The sequence below is a fragment of the Protopterus annectens genome, chromosome 14.part0, assembly GCF_019279795.1.
Source record: "Protopterus annectens isolate FY-2018-M chromosome 14.part0, PAN1.0, whole genome shotgun sequence".
NCBI lineage: Eukaryota > Metazoa > Chordata > Ceratodontiformes > Protopteridae > Protopterus > Protopterus annectens.
The window spans coordinates 407119553-407138531 of record NC_056748.1 but is presented as its reverse complement, the minus strand read 5'-3'; the positions used below and the strand labels follow the sequence as shown (position 1 = coordinate 407138531).

General features: G+C 39.8%; 1 protein-coding gene across 1 annotated transcript in view; it reads left to right on the top strand.

Annotated features, from left to right (window-relative positions):
* Nucleotides 1–18979, top strand: part of DOCK1 (dedicator of cytokinesis 1) — a gene marked incomplete in the record, with an annotated part of 4741214 nt that overhangs the window by 1725176 nt on the left and 2997059 nt on the right.

The window sequence follows — 18979 nt, the reverse complement described above, 5'->3', positions numbered from 1 at the left end:
TGAACATGAATAAAGAAAATGTTCAGAGGTTAGACTTGAAAATTGGTCTATTGTAACCATTTAAGTACACATTTAAGGCTTAAGGCTTCATTAAGACCTGGGTGATAATCAGCTTCTAAATATAATTGCCATTTAAGTTCAAGCACTTGCAATAAGCCGTCTGCATCTCCAAAGAAATTTTCAACTTGTTCTAAAACTACAAACTTAAACATAGAAAAATTATGGCAAGAACAACTATGTTTGCCTAAGGCATTGGATGAATCTCTAAACCTAATAGCTGCATTATGCTCTTTAATTCTGTCACTTAATTTCCTGGTGGTTTTCCCTATGTAGAAACAGGAGCATGTCATACAAATAGCTGCGTAGACAACCATAGTGCTATTGCAATTAAAGGCTTTTTTAAAATTAACTGACACATTACAGTGAGCAAAACAAAAAGTGTCCACAGTGAGAATGTAATTGCATGCCACACATTTGCCACAAGGAAACATACCCTTAGAGTTGTTAACTGATAAATGTTGGTTCAACAGAAAAGGTTTATCATTCCTTTCAAATAATGATTTGAAGGTTCTGTTTTTTTTAAAAGAAAACTTAGGAACTGGTCCCAACAAATCTTTAATGGAATTATCACTACTCAGTATCCTCCAATTATCATTAAAAATGCCCCTGATGTTATGCATATCCCTACTGATGGGTAATGCAAAGCTACATGACCAAGTGTCATCATCATTGTTGTTGGTTGGCTTTCTGAGACTAGTGAATCCATTTAATAAAATGGGTTTAAATGAATTATGTCTTCGTTGTCTAATCTCAGTTCTAATATTGTCAACCAACCGAACTGGGTAATTCTTCTGAATGAATAAAGATGATAGAAAATCACACTCAAGTTCAAAAACAGAATCTTCACTAATTAACCTTGATAATCTAACAAATTGACCTTTGACAACGTTCTTTTTCATAAATCCTGGATGTTGGCTATTGTAATCTAAATAACTGTTCCGATATGTTTCTTTCCTAAAAATATTAGACGACAGGTCACCAGATAAATCCTTAATGGACAAAATGGTATCTAAAAAATGTACATTGGACCCCTTATCTGCCAAGACAAATTGTAAAAATCCAATACTTTCTGTCAAAGAGTCAATGAATAGCTGAAGTTGTCGAACGGTACCTTTCCACATGAAAAAAATGTATGTACATTTTTTAGATATCCAGCTTGCTAACCAGATGTTATCATAGCTATCCAGACCCTCCTCCTACCATGCTTTACAGGAAACAAAAGCATCACAATGAATGTTCTTAGGCTAGTAATACCTCTTGGTTTTTGTAAAAATCTCTGTGTTCCTCTTCTCTTTCTGGAAAGTAATGCATTAGGCTTTTAAAGAATGCAGGTGTGAGCTAGAGCTGTCAACAACATATTTTTTTATTCATATTATCCTTGCAGGTTGCTGAAGTGAAGATAATGAATTATTTTTTCATGTACAGAGTCCAATTTCATGCTGATAACATTGTCATCTGAATTTCATCTGAGAAGAGTACCTTGACATGAGCTACATTTCAGGCACCCATTATAAACAGTTGCCACACCATTTGATATACACCCCTTGCTGTCCCTTAGAAGTCAAGAGCATTTTGCACTGCAGGATTTATTTTTAAGTGCAAAACCAAGTAAACAGTCAGTGAGAAACAAACATGTTGTTAAAAGGAAGCAATGATTCACTGCTTAAGGAAAAGCAGTTAATTGTTTATTTTCCTGGCACGGGACCAGTTAAAACTAAACAGGGCACACATGTCATAGAGAATAGTTGTCCTTCCAGTACAGAACAGTTTGCATGTCATATGATGCTGTCCTCAGGCACTTTTGTCTAGCTTAACTTTTCTCTTGGTGAATGGAGAGATGTGTAGCAGCTGTTTTATAGTAGAAGACAGCACTACCACACTATCATATGCTACACTACACATTACCATACCTTTTGGTACCTCTGTCTCTGAATTAGAATTTTGTTTTGTTGTAGAATTGTGATTTTGTGGCAGAAGGGAGGACAGCAGTTAACCAGTAATGTGTGTTTACTGTTGCTGCATTTTTCTTTAGCAAAAAGCTTCATAAATCTTATTTTAAAAGTTTTAAAAGTTAAAGTTTATAAGACGCATTCTTGATTTTAAACAGTTTACTCCTCAGCTTGTGTTTGTAAAAAAAAAAATTGATGTTATGTTTGAAGATATGATTTTTACTGCTTGAACTGATTCCAAAGGGCTTTTTGCATGTAGTTGTGGTACCAGAATTGTACAGATACCCATATGGTATGTATGTGGTAGGGAGTATATTACATCTGCAGACACCACCTCTATTAAATTAATGCATTTACACAATATACGATTTCAGCATTTGGTAACTGAAAAGGGAACCAGAAGTCATGTACTTGAAGCACAAGGATTATTGCAATAAGTAGTTGTTTTATTTACCCTCTACATATTCTGCTTTTCACAGTTGTGACTATTTCTGTATTATGACAAACAGATTCTTATCTGGGAGGATATAATTCATTTGATTTCTGTAGAATTTTAAAAGCAAGTTGTATCATGTTCTTTTAGTTATGCCATTAATTTTTTTTTTTCCTTTGGCTGTCTGAGGCTTTTTGCACACTGAACGATTGCCTGACTGAGTGACTAAATTTCAACAATAAAAAAAAAGTTTGACCCTCAAATGTACGAACAAGGTATGTTTGACTTGTAAGAAAAAAAGGCAACCAAAAATGAAAATTGTAACAATATTGAGCATTTTTTGCAGGAGGTGCTTTACCCCACACACTTCATAACTTCTGCTTACTAACTGAAATCACCGTACGCTACAGTAATGGTAAATGTCCTTCCTGTTTCAGTGTTGCAGTCATCACAATTGGGTTATCCTCCCAGGGGTAGCCCTCAGTCGGCCCAAATACCAGAGGCTTAGTATTTCTGCATCAGTTGCTATCACTTCAGGACTGACGTCAGGTAGTAAGTGGTATAGAAAGAGGCAGCAGATGTCATTACATCAGTCTTTCTTGCCGAGGAGCCTGAAGCAGTTCGCACGAGTGCCAGTCAGCCGCTACCTGAGTTTTCATTTCCGAAATTGAAGTTGAAGCCTTCTAAAGCTAAGTAAACCATTGGGGATCCTTTTATCTTACTCTAACCATTGACAAAAAAAGTTAACAATTGTCTCACCTGTGGAAATCAAATACCACACCGAGATTTCCATTCTTACTGTATCACCTGTTTAGGCCCAGATCTTGTCGTTCCTCACTGCTGGTTTTGTGCTTTGCTCAATTCCTGAACTATTCATCATCTGGGCCTTATTGTAGCTAAATACATTTGCTTTTGATCTCCATACTCCGAAATGGTTTCGAAAAGCCATCTGACTCCCGATCTTCCAAAAAAACGTAAGGATAAAGACAGACAGACTGCACAAGTCCAAAACTGCAGACAATGCTTCCATTAAGCTAGTCTCCAGTACTCAGTGAGGCACTTTCGCAGCCCCTGATGCCTGCTTTCATGGAATTGCAGGCCGATACCGAGACCTGTTCAGAGTCCGGTATGCCGCGAGACTCTTCTTTGACTATGGAGCCTGAGGATGTCTCCACCTTGGATGCATCTGGAGCCACTGTGCAGGCAACGGCTTCTAAGGAAGTTCTTTGCAGTACTATTATTTGACACAAACCAACTACTTCTTTCGCATCTTCAGTTCTTTCTAAAACTACTGAGTTTCTAAGCTCAGAGTTCGAGTTGCACCTAAAAAAACGACCAGAACTAAAGCGCCTTCTTCCTTGCCACAATCACACATGCTTAAATTGGCAGAAGACCTTATCATGCTGATTAGGGGAAGCCAGCCTTCCACCTGCTAAAAGGAAGAGACTTGTCCCCAGCAGCTTTATCTGACCAAGAGTCCGACCACTCTAAGGTTTCTTATTATGAAGACATGCCCTTATCTGCTTATGAAGATTCAGATGCAGAGGAATCCTTTCCTTTTGCCTCTTCTCCAGAGGATTTTTCTTTTGGTGAAACCCTACATACTTTGAGAGTGCATTTTCATTGGGAATGCCAAGATTATCCTTAGTCCAACAAGAGACTCAGGGAATGTTTACATTTACCACAGCACAGACCCTTAGCTATCCCTCCTGTTCTGGATGTTGTGGATGATATCTTTATGGAGTCCATTTTAACTCCTGATACTTTATCTCCTGCTCCCAGGAAACCTGACAGGTACTACAGAGTCCCTGACTCTCACAAATTTCTTGTCAGGAGTCCTACTGCTGACCAAGAGGTCATCACTCAAGAACCTAAAGGAATAAAAGCAACTACAGCTAAGAATCCCACCCCCTCGGACAGGGATTCCCGAGCGTTAGACAGATGGGGTAAAAAAGTATACACCTCTGCAACTCTTGCCATTAGAGCATTAATTGTCAGTTCCACATGCTGAAATACCAGCAACATACTATAGAACTTATTATGCAAAAATTATCTACCTTCCCTGACTGCGCAGAAAATGAAGAATTACAGGAGCTTATGCATTCTACAAGCCAAGTCACACCCTGCAATGTGGGTTTGATACCCTAGAAGCATCTTGCAGGGCAGCAGTCACAGGTTCTGTACTTAGAAGGGCATGCCTGGCATATGGAGCAGACCTTGCCAGACCATGTCAAATCAAAATTATTGGACGCATCTTTGAACAAAGACAGTCTGTTTGGCCCCAAAGGAGAAGAGGTTTTAAAAAATATGGTAGAAAAAGCTAAGTCTATGCAGACTGTCAAAGATTTTTTACAAGTACAGTCTCCAAGATTCAGTAGGCATTGCCCGCCCTCACAAGGCCACCTCAGACCAGAACTAGGGGAAGGAGACCCCCCCAGACAACAGTCTCAGGGGTATGCAGAGATCTAAGCAATAGAGTACCTCCACTTCTAATACAGTGAGTGCTACACACCCCCTTATGGAAAGAATTCACAATGACTTCTCAACTCTTCCCCTCACCTCCGCCCAGTTGCTCATAGCCCTAGGAGGAAAACTTGCCTACCATGCAAAAAACTGGGCTGCATCACCAACGATCGATGGGTCCTCAACATAGTATCCCAGGGGCACAAATTTTATTTCCACACGCTGCCAACCCCAAAAGGGTTCCCATATCTTCCTGCAAACCAGTGGGCAAAGACATAAAACCAAGTTAAGTCCCTGCTCTCCATAAGGGCAGTTCAGCCTGTTCCTGCAGAACAGATAGGCCAAGGTTTTTATTCCAGACTTTTCCTGGTACCCAGAAAAGAGGGCACCTGGCATCCAATCATAGATCTATCCATTTTAAACATTTTCCTGGTGGTATAAAAATTCTAAATGCTCACCCTACAGCAGCTTCTTCCTGTGCTGTCCAGTAAATATACAGAACCAACTGATATTGCCATCATCCTAGCAGATAGGTTCAGTGCTAACTTTACCCCCCTCTCACCCCCTGGAGGGCCCATCTCTATACCGGAAGAATGCAAAGTTCCTGTAATCACGACTGCACAGGTAAAAAACACACTCTCCAAAGCCAAGAACACAGCTTCCATGGGACCTGACAATATCCCAGGCTGCGTTCTATACAGAATGAACTGGCACCCTACCTAAGTACCATGTTCAGTCATAGCCTCACCTCAGGCTTTGTACCCACTGAATGGCACACCATGACGGTTATCCCACTCCACAAAGGGGGAGCCACGACGGACCCTGGGAACTACCGCCCCATTAGCCTGACAAGCCTGGTCTGCAAGGCCATGGAACGTATCATTGTGGAACTCATAAACAAAGACATTGGTAATCTACAAACTCTGGACCCTACCCAGTTTGGATTTGTAAAAGGCAGATCATGTCTCCTAAACCTGATAGACTTCTTTGAAGCAGTCACCAAAAGCCATAGATGAGGGTAAAATGGTTCACACAGCTTATCTGGATCTCGCCAAGGCTTTCAACACCATCACTCACTCTGGAATTATAGATAAGCTCACTAAACTAGGTATAAATCCCTTTGTCACAAGATGGGGTGTCAACTGGCTGACGGACAGAACCCACACTGTGAAAGCAGCGGATTCCAAATCCGACATCAGACCTTTGACATGTGGAGTACCACAAGGTTCAGTCCTGGGTCCTCTCCTGTTTGGTATCTACGTCTCTGAAGTGCAGGGCAACACAGAAGGTCTTTGGCTATCAAAGTTTGCAGATGACTGCAAACTAAGAGCCATAATCAAAACTCCTAACGATGTGGACAAGCTACAAAAGGGCCTCACTGAGACAGATACCTGGTGTCAAAGCCATGGCCTGAAGCTCAATGCCAAAAAGTGTCTTGTCATCCCCTTTGGTAAAAACTCTGTACCCGTGAACTACCACATAGATGGTAGTCTACTTAATGCTGAAAATGTGATGAGACCTTGGGACACAGGTGGACAGTAGTCTCTCCTTTGATTATCACATCGCCACAGTGGTGAGGAAATCCTTCTACTTGGCTCATCTCATCACAAAAGGATTCTCATCCAGAAAAAAAGATCATTAGACCCATTATAGAGTACAATGCCCCTTTTGGTATGTACCTCACAAGACATCTACAACAACTGGAAAGACCACAGAAATACCTCACAAAGAGGATTACTGGCCTCAAACAGATGCCCTATGCAGACCGTCTCAAAAAAACTACAGCTTTACTCCATCGCATATCGCCTACTCAGGGGTGATTTCTGCCTCGCATACAAAGCTATGTCAAACCCAGAGCTGTTGGACATGCCCCACTTAAAGAAATCCCAATCCCTCCGAACTACACACTGTAGGGACCTAAACTTTGTCATCACAATAAACAGAACATGCTGGAGGGATAGATTCCTGTCCCCGAGACTTCCCATACTCTGGAACAGACTACCTATCTATGTCAAACAGAGCTCCTCATTAGCACTCTTCAAGAAAAATCTTGATGATTGGATGGGAAATGGGAAATTCACCCTGGGGATCACTTCTGTGCCTCTGCTCGACAGGGGCACAGGAAAATAATTTTCTTGGGTGGCGAAAGCCAGGGTGCATTTTTTGGCTAGGCTTGTATGGGCCCTAGGGCCGATAGCCTAGTACCTACCTATGAATCTATGAACCTATGAAGATGCCTGGTTAGCCACCCTAGACCTAAAGAAGGCCTATCTGCATATCCCAATCAGGGACTCCTGAAGGAAATATCTTTTTCAAGGCAGGATGTGTGCATTATCAGTTCTCTGCACTTCCATTTGGCTTATCCACTGCTCCCAGAGTTTTCACAAAATGCCTGGCTCCAGCCATTGCCTTCTGCAGACAAAGAAATATTAAAATGTGCCCCTACTTGGATGACTGCCTGATTCAGGCAGACAGGAAAAGCTGTTGCAGCACCTGACATTTGTTAAGCACCCTCTTATCTCACTTGGGTACACTATCAATGAAAACAAATCCATACTAGTCCCCAGTCAAAAAATTGTATTCCTGGGAGCAAGCTTCGACACAACATCCCAGATGGCATTCCTTACTCCAGAAAAGCCAGAACCCAGTTATCCACAAGGAAATCCTGCAAGCTCTAGGGATCATGGCCTCCTGCATTCTTCTAATTCCATATGCCAGACTGCATATGAGGAAACCTCAGTGGTACTTAAAAAGTCTTTGGTGCCAACATTCTCAGGACCTGGAAACTATCATACCTATGATACCTTGTCTAAGGAAAGAGTTATTTTGGTGGGCAGCAGCATGCAACCACAACAAGGGACTTAGCTTTACACAACCCCACGCTGCCCAGACCCTAACCACAGATGCATCAGACAATGTCTGGGAGCACATTTGGACAGCAGATAAATTCAGGGCCACTGAAGCCCAATCAAATTCATCTGCACATCAACCAGAAAGAGATGCTAGCTGTTTAGCATGCTCTAACAGTTTTCAGTTCCCTACTTTCCCCGGGGCCTCTTCTAATCAAACTTGACAACACCACAGTGATGTGGTACATCAACAAGCAGGGGGGAACCCACTCTTACTCACTCTGCAGGCTAGCCATGACCCTTTGGACCATGGCCTCAGCCATGCATATTCACCTGCATGCCTAATTCCTGCTAGGTAACCAAAACTCTCTGGCAGACAACTTAAGCAGAAATCTCTTAAACCACAACACCTTCAGCCTTGTTACCCAGAAATGGGGTAACCCAAAGGCGGACATATTTGCCTCCCCCTACAACCACCAGCTCAGCAAATTCTGCACCAGGAAACCTCACAGCAAGGCATGTAAAGTGGATGCCCTGTCCTTCCAATTGGAAAATCTCTCAATCTATGCATTTCCCCCTTCCTCGTCTTACCAGAGTACTACTCAAAATAAGGGAAGAGAGACCAAGGGCAATTCTGATTGCCCCAGACTGGCCACGCCAGCACTGGTACCCACTACTGCGCAGTCTGTCTCTGTTGCCTCCATGGCACCTCCCTCAGAGTCCAACTCTCCTGACTCAGCAGGAGGGAGAGTTCTTGCATCCACAGTTGCACACCCTGAACATGGCAGCCTGGCTTATTCCTTGACTTCTCCTCCAGTAGCTAGCCTAAGCAAACAGGTCTTGGATGTTGCAAATGAAGCCAGATAACCCAGTACAAGAAAATCCTGTGCTGACAAGTGGAACAGGTATTGTTCCTGGATCCAGACAAAAGGAGCTGACCCAGCACAGCCATCCTTGCCTCTCATCCTGGATTACCTAGCAGGCGTACTCCACAGGAGCCTTTCCTTCTCTTCAATTAAAATCAATGCCTCTGCCATCTCTGCACATTATAGCACTGAGCCACTTCTCTTCTCACATCCTCTCATCAAGCAGTTCCTGAGAGGGGTTAACAACTTAAAGACACCAAGAAGAGCCCCTACCCATGCTTGGGACCTTAACTTTGTGTTGGAAAAGCTCACACCCCCCTTCCCTTTGAGCCTGCAGCTTCAGCAAAGTTAAAATTCCTCTCTTGGAAAACAGCTTTGCTTTTGGCCATCACTTCAGCTAGAAGAGTGTCTGATCTACAAGCACTTATGGCTGTGGAACCCTTCATCATTTTTCATGCTGACAAGGTCTCCCTGAGGACTAACCCAACTTTCATGCCTAACGTGGTGTCCAGTGTGGCTCTCAACCAACCTATTCATTTGCCCACCTTTTCCCCTAAACCTCAAAATAAGGGGAAAAGGATCCTGCACTCTTTAGATGTGCGCAGACAGCTCAGATTCTGCCTGGATAGGACTAAGCCCTGTAAGAAAGTTGACCAGTTACTAGTCAGCTTTGCCCCAGGGGCAGAGGGCAGTGCCATATCAAAACAAGCCATCTCCAAATGGATAGCATACTGTATCCATTTTTGTTACAAACATGATGGTAAACCACCCCCACAGGGTATCAGAACACATTCCAGTAGGGCAACTTCAACCTCTACAGCCTTTCTCAGAGGAGTCCCTACCAGGGACATCCTGGAAGCGGCAACATGGAGTTATGTTCATACCTTCACCAAGCATTACCACCTGCCTATATTTTCCAGATCCATGGTGGGCTTTGCAACTGCAGTCCTGCAGGGCATACTAGCCAGCCCCAAATCTTTTTGACTACCTCACATTTTTCAGCTTTGAGAATCAACCCAAATGTGATGACTGCAACAGTGAAACACAAAGAACATAGTACAGTTGTGTACACTTACCGTAAATGTAGATGTTCGAGTGTATTCACTGTTGCACTCCTGGTTTCCCAGCCTCCAGCCCCCTTGTCTCTCTCTCTCTCTCTTCCTCACTCCTTACAGGTCTATTGGTATTTATTTTCTTCTGGTGGTGTTATTCCACCATAACTTAGCTCCCTATTTGGGGACTCCTGACATTTGGGGCAAGAAAAACTGATGTAATAGCATTGGCTGCCTGTTTTTAGTGCAGAATGGAAAGATTTCCATCTTCTGCACTGTATTGTGATCTTGGAGTTGGTTGGTATATTTAAGTTATGGGGGGTGTGGGGGTGCGGTGGGGCATAGCCCCCCTGCTATCCGCGTGAAGGTAATTTTTTGTTTTGTTTTTTTTTTTTTTGGTCGACATAACGAATGTTGATCATATGGTCTTCGACATTCTGAAATGTGACCATATGAAGTAGATCCATATATCTATATATACATGCATATATGTATATGTGTATGCGTATGTGTGTGTATGTATGTATGTATATATATATATATATATATATATATATATATATATATATATATATATATATATATATACACACACACACACACACACACCTCAGGCTAATTGACAGGAAAAGCACAACTCCTTCATACCCCGACCAGACTCAAGTCAAATAGAAAAAAATCAGTACTAGACTGGTTTTCAATAAACAAACCTGTTTAATTTTCATCTTCAGGCACCTTACCAGGTACTTTTAGTGATCATCTACCAGAATTTATCCTTACACAAACACAGCTCCTCAAATCAAGAAATACCATTTTAAAGAAGTACAACATTTAACAAACTTTAATAAAGAAACTTTCTTAGCCTGTTTACCTGTAGGAACTGGAATACTCTCATAACTATTCCCCATAGATGTTGCATTCCACATAATACCACCTTCTTCAGTGTCCTAAACAGACTGTCACCCATGCACAAAGGGTCACCACCATACAGCACCTCATAACTATCTTCAGCAACCAAAAACTAATGCAATATATGGATATGGCACGGAAAGCACACCAAGTTAACAAAACTCAGGAAAATCTTCAAAACATCAGACATTCCTCAAACTTATAACTACGAAGTTATAAATTATAAAATGAATCACTATTTTAAATTGCTAATAATCTCAAAAAAATCCCTGCTACTTTCTCGAACTTCATAAAAATGCTTTTATCTCTAAGTAGAATAGAACATCGCAGTCCATAACAAGGCATGCACTCAAGCAGTATAGCTTTGTTTGACTCCCACACATCAGCACCATAAACCAGCACCATAAACCACTACTTAGCATAGACACTATCCATTTTCCCCAGCTTAACTTCCTGTCAATGGCAACCATAATATTTTCTCCATCACTGTCCAGTCCTCTATCATTCCTGAAAGTAAAATCTAGCATCTAAGCTGCAGATACCCTTCCTGCTTGAATACATGAAAATTGTAGCAGATGCCATTACTTACCCAAACTCAATACTAGTTAACAAGTCTAACCAATAGTCTTATGTCCCCTCTGTGTGAAAGAAGGCTTCCATACTACCCCCTGAACAAACAAAGAAACACAACTAATCTTTCCGGCTATAGACCTATAGCCTTACTTTTCCACATTAAAAAGCTTTGTAGTATGTGTTCATTTTCAACTCCTCATCCACAATCTTAGCAGTAACCTCGTCTTCTCTACTTTGCATGGTTTCAGACCAACCATAGTGCCACTGTAGTGTTAGACAGGGGTCCAGGGAAGTAAATAGTGTGGGATGATATAGCCAGGGAATTGTTATGGCTAGGCTTGTATAGGCCCTATGGCCGATCGCCTAGTACCAATCTATGAACCTATGAACTGCTGTACTAAAGCACTTCTCTAATGCAGTAACCATAGCTGCAATACAGGTAATGTTGTATCTGCCCTTATCTTGGGCATATGTAAAGCCTCTGACGCTGTCTGTTAAAGTAAACAGCTCTATTAGCTAATCTCCCTTGATCTGTCATACTCTAGTTTCTCCTGGGTGTTCAGCTACCTGTGCAACAGAGCCCAAGCTGTTAAATGGCAATTTAGCATCTCTACCTTTTTACCAGTCTCTACCAGTGTTCTACAAGGCTCCATACTAGGACTACTACTGTTCAATATATTTATCAATAATTTACACACTGCCTCAAAACATGCAAAACTTACCGGTACACTGATGATGCAACCCTTTGCTGCTCTGCCAACATCTCATTTTCTATAACATCTCACACAAGATTCATTCTACTCCATAGAAAACTGGCTAGCAAAATCAGACCAAGTACTAAACTCAAAAAAGGAAAAGGTCTCCTTATCTCTACTAAATGCAAAGCTAATTTTCAAGTCACCTCTGCAAATAACACAAATATTGAGGTACTCTTCAGTAGTAAATTGCTTAAGCAGTAATTTATAACTAGGTGTGTGGGCATCATATCAGAATAATAGAGTAAGACTATTGGTGAATATGCATAGATAGTGATATAAGACAAGGATGCCTCATTAATGGGATATCTTTGTATTAGTAATAAATGTGATCGAGAGTAAAGTAGCTTGTGAACTGAAAGATGATAGGTATGTGATGCAAAAGGAAGTGATGGTTCCCAGTAGTTTTGACATATGCAGATGGATATAGTTGTGTTTGCCAAGAATAAAATAAGGATGAGGGAAGTGTTTGTTTTTCTGAATGGACATTTAAAGGAAATTGGAATGACCTTGAATAAAGATAAAGGTAATGGTTTGGGTGATCATGTTGGAGGGGGTGTATTTTTTTTCAATAAAAGTATATTTGTTAAAGATGAAATTTGGGAAAATGTAGTTTTGAGGCAATGGGAGGGTTTTATAAAATAAATGAAATAATTATGTCTTATGTGAAGTACTTGTAGATTAGCATTCAAGAAAAAACTAGTTTATTTAGTGAATTTTGTTTTAATGGGAACATAGCATAAATATCAAATGTTTATATGATCCCAGAAAAAAAAACATGAACAATTGTGCAGTTTGTGTTTTCATTCACATGGGATTCAAGATTAAACTCAGTAAAACAGATGTGTTCTTTGAGTGACTATGAAGGGAGATTGGGGTTACTAAATCCAGTTTATTGTGCTTCTTTACGTCTTTAAACATGTATAGAGTTTTAAAGTAGGTAAATGAAGAGGTTGAGAAAATAATAGTGAATATTAATGCAAAAAACTTTGAAAGGTATAAAAAGAGATGGATTATATAAATGAAGAAATTAAAAATTATCAAGAAAAATACTAACATGGAAAATGAAAATTGATGCTATAGAGAAGAGTTGAAGATGGCGCTCCCATCCTTACCAATTTCCAAGCCTCCCTCAGAACTAAACTGGCATCCTGTTACAATAAAATTGCACAGTTTGCCACAGGTGCCAAATCCTCTTCACATCACTGCTACTCACTACACTCAAACTGGCTAGAGCTTCCCCACTATCTCTCTTACATTCAAATCTCCACTGCCCACAAACTAATTTTCAAGCCTTCGCATTGTCCTTCTGTAGCTGCTACCTTCACCATGCATCTTCTTTACTGATGCATCTTCTTGACTGATCCCTAAGATATAACGATCAAAACCTTCTCAAATTATACAGACCATTACGCACTTCTGGCTAACTCCTATTATCTTAATCCCTAGCATGGAAATGGAACTTCCTTCCTCCCCACATTCAAACTACACAATCCCCCATTTGCCTTCAAAAGCTTGCTTCACTCTTGCCTCTCTTCCAAATGGGAATGCCCCTGCTCCCACCCCTCCTAATCTGTACACCACACCTTCCACTTTCCACTCCACCTCCATCTTGTATTCCTTCTCTTACTCTCCTCCTCACTCTAACTCACCCTACCCGATCTCACTTTTTCCCTACTCTTTTATCTCCTACTATTTCTTTTTCCTAAAACTTTGACAACTATGTAAACCGTTATTTTTATCCGAAACAAAATTGTATTAATTCCAGGTTTTTTTTACAGTCATAATACTCTGTAAATTTTGTAAGCAATTGTACATTGTATTGTTTTAAAAATTATTTTGTAATTGTTTTTGTCTGTAGCTTTTTATATGTATTCACATGGAGCTTTTTCCCCGGGCCTCCATTGAAAAAGGGCTCACTCTGGCCCAATGGACTATCACGGTTAACAAATTACAAATAAGTAAATCAATAATATTAAAGGATGTGGTGTAATAAAATGTGACAAAAACAATATTACTTTGTAAATTCATTGGGACATTTAAGAGACATGATAAAAGTCATTACAGTAGTGAAAAAGTAGTGTACTAAGGTTGTAAAGTGCCAGGATTTCCTATAGAGACTGATGATAAATATTGCTGGTAAAGAGGAATATGCCATTTAAAAAAAGTTGAAAGTGTGTTTATTTTGTGGAGCGGAAGAGATAAGTAAGCATATTTTTTATGAAATGTAAGAGTGGTTAAACTCTGGAAAAAATTAACATTTTTTGGGAACATTAATGATGTAAGCAATATGGACATTAATATGATTATATATGGATATTATAAAAACAAGAAAGAACAAGTGAGAGGGGGGTAGGTAAAGGTTTATTTTATGTAATATTTTTTTTGGGATGAAAGTTTGAATGAAATTTTATTTAATGTGGAATAGATTTTGTCTGATATATTGTGAAAGATTAGATTATGATTGTGGAAGGTGGAGAGGGGTTCAATTATGGAAGAATAATGATGGTGGTATATAGTAATGTGTAGGTTTGTTCTTGTAAATATGTATGTTTTATAAATATGTAAATAATGTTTTGTTTGTTGTGTTAAAGGACCACCTGCCCTTTTCAATAGGTGCTGTGGAATCTTTTTTATATCCACTTGAAGTATTGCCAACTCAAACAGCTGGGATTCCTATTTAATGTCTCATCCAAAGGACAAGCAGAGGGATGCAGCACACCACCTTATGATGCATTACAGTGTCCACAATCTACCTAGTATGGAAATAATACCTACGCTACTATTAATATGCCTTCATATGTACACTTCACTGACTTTCTTTGCTGTCTTTTGTCTTCTACTCTTCTTGCGATAAAATCCATCTAATTATATCAGACCAAATTAGTATTACTAAACTGAACCCAATACTGATTATGTTGCTGCAAAATCTACTTGTTTATTTCATAATTAACTGCTCTATTCATCCTCGCACTGTATGTAATGCTGTTAAATGTTATCCGAGTGTTCGGTTATGTTGTATATGTATTAGTGTTATAATAACTTGTGGAGCTTTTCTTCTCAGCTCCTGTATTGAAAGGGGCTTGTTTGTCCGTTTGAACTTTCCTGGTAAACAAAATGGAATAAATAAATTGTATATTTTGGCCCCGCCTTTCTTGACAGAAGCATTTATGTCTGTTTGATAGGGAATGTATTTAGTTTGATGGTTGATGCAGTGGGTTAAGGCCAAGGGTTTTTGTTCCTGTGGAACAAGGTCTGATTCCCTTAGCCCTCATTTGTCTGCTGCGGGTGACTTTGAGCAAGCCATTTACCTAGACATTGCTCCTTGGTTGCCCGTGAAAGGGACTGTGAATCAGGGGGCCTAGTTGGTTAAACAGATCAGTATTATTTTTTGTTTGGCAGTTACTGCAGAGGACCAAAGCTACAAATTTTAATGAACTGCTCCTTGTGCAGGGTTTGAATCTTTCAACCTTCATTTACTTACTGTCTGACATTGTTAAATTTGCTTAATCTGACAGTGCTTTGGTGTAATTGTTAATTTGGTCGAGGCTCCGTTACGGTCTTCTGGACTGCATAGCCATTACCAAACTATGAAGAAGTAGGTGCAGCTTTTTTTTTTCTTTAACTGCGAGACATTTGAAACTGTGAGGTAATGAAGTACAAGTGGTAGGAAGTTTTTCCTTCTTCACATTATGCAATCTCAGAAGTTAATGCATATGCACATTTTTGTGTGTGTGTATTTACAAACATGCACATATATGTATACGTACATACACAGGCAATTCATTTTATTAAATCTTCATTTGTTTGCAACGTAAACTAGTGAACTGCAGATGTGTTTTTGCAAACATTTGTTTTAGTAAATGTCCTTTTTTGCTGAATGTCTGTTTTGTTGAAAGAGTTAAACAGGCTTTATTAGAAGTGGGAGGGTATGTGCAGGTTAGGGTCAAGTGGTTAGGGAGAGTGGCCTAATGGTTAAGGTGCTTGCCTTACAAACACAAGGTGCAGGGTTTGAGTCTCACAAGGGATAATTGGCTAGGCTTACAATGGCTCGCAAGGGCAGTTAGCCTAGTACTAACTTATGAACCTATAAAGGTTAGGTAATGGGATAGATTTAGTGTGTGTGCGCGTGCACACACGCATCCCTGCACATGTCTGCAGTTTAGAATTAAAGTAAGGGATAAGATGGAGAGAGATTTAGAGTGCATGCAAATGTTTGTGTTTGAAAATTACAGCAGTGGCTAGCCAAGGGGATATAGATATAGTCATTTGTGTGTGTATACTTGTGTGCATTGGGTTTCCAAGCTGTCTTGTGTAGTAGTAGTTGCAAATGTTGTGAGTCTATTGCTGGAATGTGAGTGTAGTAGATTTTTGATTAGTTGTCATAATTCAAAGTGTAGATACTTCCATTATTTTTATTTATTTATTCCTTTGTTTTTACCCTTGTATTGTAGTTTATTTTATTTTAAATTGTTATACCTCAAAGTTTTTTTTCTTTTGGAGTTTTAAAAGTTCTTCCTTAGAGTCAGTCAGAAAACATTTCTTTACTATTCACTGATTGAAAAGTAAAAAAATCTAGCTAATTGCTAGGAGGAGCTAGGAAGTAAGAGCTTTAGCTGCAAATATTTAGCTTCATTCTTATTTAGCCGCATTTGTTGTGAGACTGTTGCTGAAGTATGACTGCAATGGATTTTAAATTTTATTTATTGATTTAAGGTTTGGACACTTCCATTATTGGTCGATTTTCTTTGAGTTGTCCACCACTCCAGTAAATTTGACTTTGGATGCTCCTCCCAGTTTTATCTCATCTGCTCATTCCTCAGGGGATTGAAAGATCAACTGGGAAAGGCCCTCCCCTCCGTCTGTTAAAGCTTGAGGTAGCGTCTCTTTCATATCACCCCACTTACATAGTGCAGGCTACAATATTCAGCGTGTTAATCCCCTTTTTGGTTTTAATTTAAAATCTGCAACATTTGGGACTAGACTACCAGTTACTGGTAAGCCTAATGCTCCTCAGAAGTCATCTTGGGATTATTGCTTCTAGTGAGAGAAGGAGCAGAGATATTATTTCCTGGCCTTCCTAGAGATTACTTATCATTGGAAAGCATGAAAATGCTTCTTAGGAGCCAGCATGGGATTAATGCTACTGCTTTGCTTTTGGTGAGAGAAGGAGAAAGAGGGTGCATTGGATCCTACTGGTATCTGACTGGGCAGTGTGTATGGGATTTCTGAATTGTATTTGGTTTCAACTTTACTGCAAACCTCTACAGGGCTTTGGTGCAGTTTGGGTTCTTATTGTATATAACTGCTTTATATTCTGTCTAGGTTATCTGCTTAGAGAAGAAGACGACTTTACTGAACCCATCAATATCTGCGTTAATACTACTGCTTAAGAAGGCATAAAACTTGCATCAGTCTCACTGACTCACATCAGTTGCCCATAGGCAATCTTCCACATGTTCCAATGTCCTAGTCATTGGTGACTTCATAGTGAGAGACAGTGATGCAGCAGTTACCAGACTGTGCAAGAACAGAGTCAGGGTTGCAGTCAGTTGCCTGTCAAATGCCAGGATTTGCCACTTTGCACATGCACTCAGTTGTCCTTGGAGCATGGGTACATATGTGATACAGTCCTAGTGCACGTGGTGTAAATGACTTGAGGCATACCCCCTGGGCAATATGAAGAGAGATATGATGGTGCTCTTGAAGTATGTGGCTGAGTCAAATATGAGCCTAGCCTTGAACAGAATCCTACCATTATCCAGGTATGATGTCAGACCGATGCCAAAGAAGAATCAAAGAGAAAACATTTCAATATTTGACTTAGCTCCTTGTGTCATTCTAAGGGGATACAATATATTTAAGCCTGGTAGGTGGTGGTAGACAGTGCAAATTGCTTTGCCAGGGTTGGCTTGCTCCTAGTTCTCCCCGGGGCTTTTATATAGTGGATACATTTGTATCCATCGCCATAGTCTCTTTTATTGGCAGTATTAGTCTACTGAAGCTTCCAGCATAAAACAGAATCTGCATAACATAAAGGTGTTGCTGCTCAATGTTAGGAGCCTTAAAAACCTCACTATAAGCACTTCTAACCCTGGACAAATGTTTATATGCAATGCCATTGAAACCTGGCTCATGACCAATGAGAGCACTCAATCAGTGTAAGGTTTCATTGCCTATAGATATGTATTCAGGCCTTCCCCATTAGATGTAGGCACTAAATGTGGCAATGTCTCTATATTCTTAAACAAAATCACCTCCAGACTTGTTAGACAAGATGATTATCTGAAGCCCCTCCATGTACAGCTTACTGTTAACAAAAGCCTTATATCACAGCTAAATGCAACCCCCACCCCCGCTATATCCCCTTTAGCCCATGTTTCCTACCTAACCAGTATGGAGACACTATGCATTAACTCATTACAGCTGAATGATGCCTCCAGGTGTTTCTGCAGTTACACTGTACTAATGCCTTTGGGCATCAAGTATTGCTTGTTCATACTTTCATCAATAATTGTAAAACCATGCAACATACAAAATATTAAAATATTTCATCTTAAACCTTACACGATTTTAAACACAACTGTTGATATTTGAGCAGATAAGGAGATATGAATTGTTTTTTCAAGTAATATCTATTTATATTGTCATCATTTTTGTTTTTCGAAATATGTTGACCAAGTAGCACAGATAGAACTGTTTAGCAGCTAGATAAACAAATTACTGCTGACAGTATGTGTGTAACTTGAGTGGTTGCTGAGATATTGTAAGTTTACAAAATATTGCAATCTTAATAGTTACTGTGTTTAGTGTGACTTATAAAATCCTGTTTAAGAACTAGAACATACGGAATACTACCTTCTGTGTTTTTTGAAGAAGTTTGTCATTCACATTTCTTTAGTAACTTCTATGGTTCTAGAGATATGAATATTTGTTTGAAATGTTAGGCTATAATTTGATTCTTTCAAATTGTTTACGCTTTGCTTATTGGAAGTTACAATGCAAATTTCCAGAGCTCCATTGGAGGAGATGAGTTGAGCCAAACACCATTCTCGTAGGAGACTTCCTGT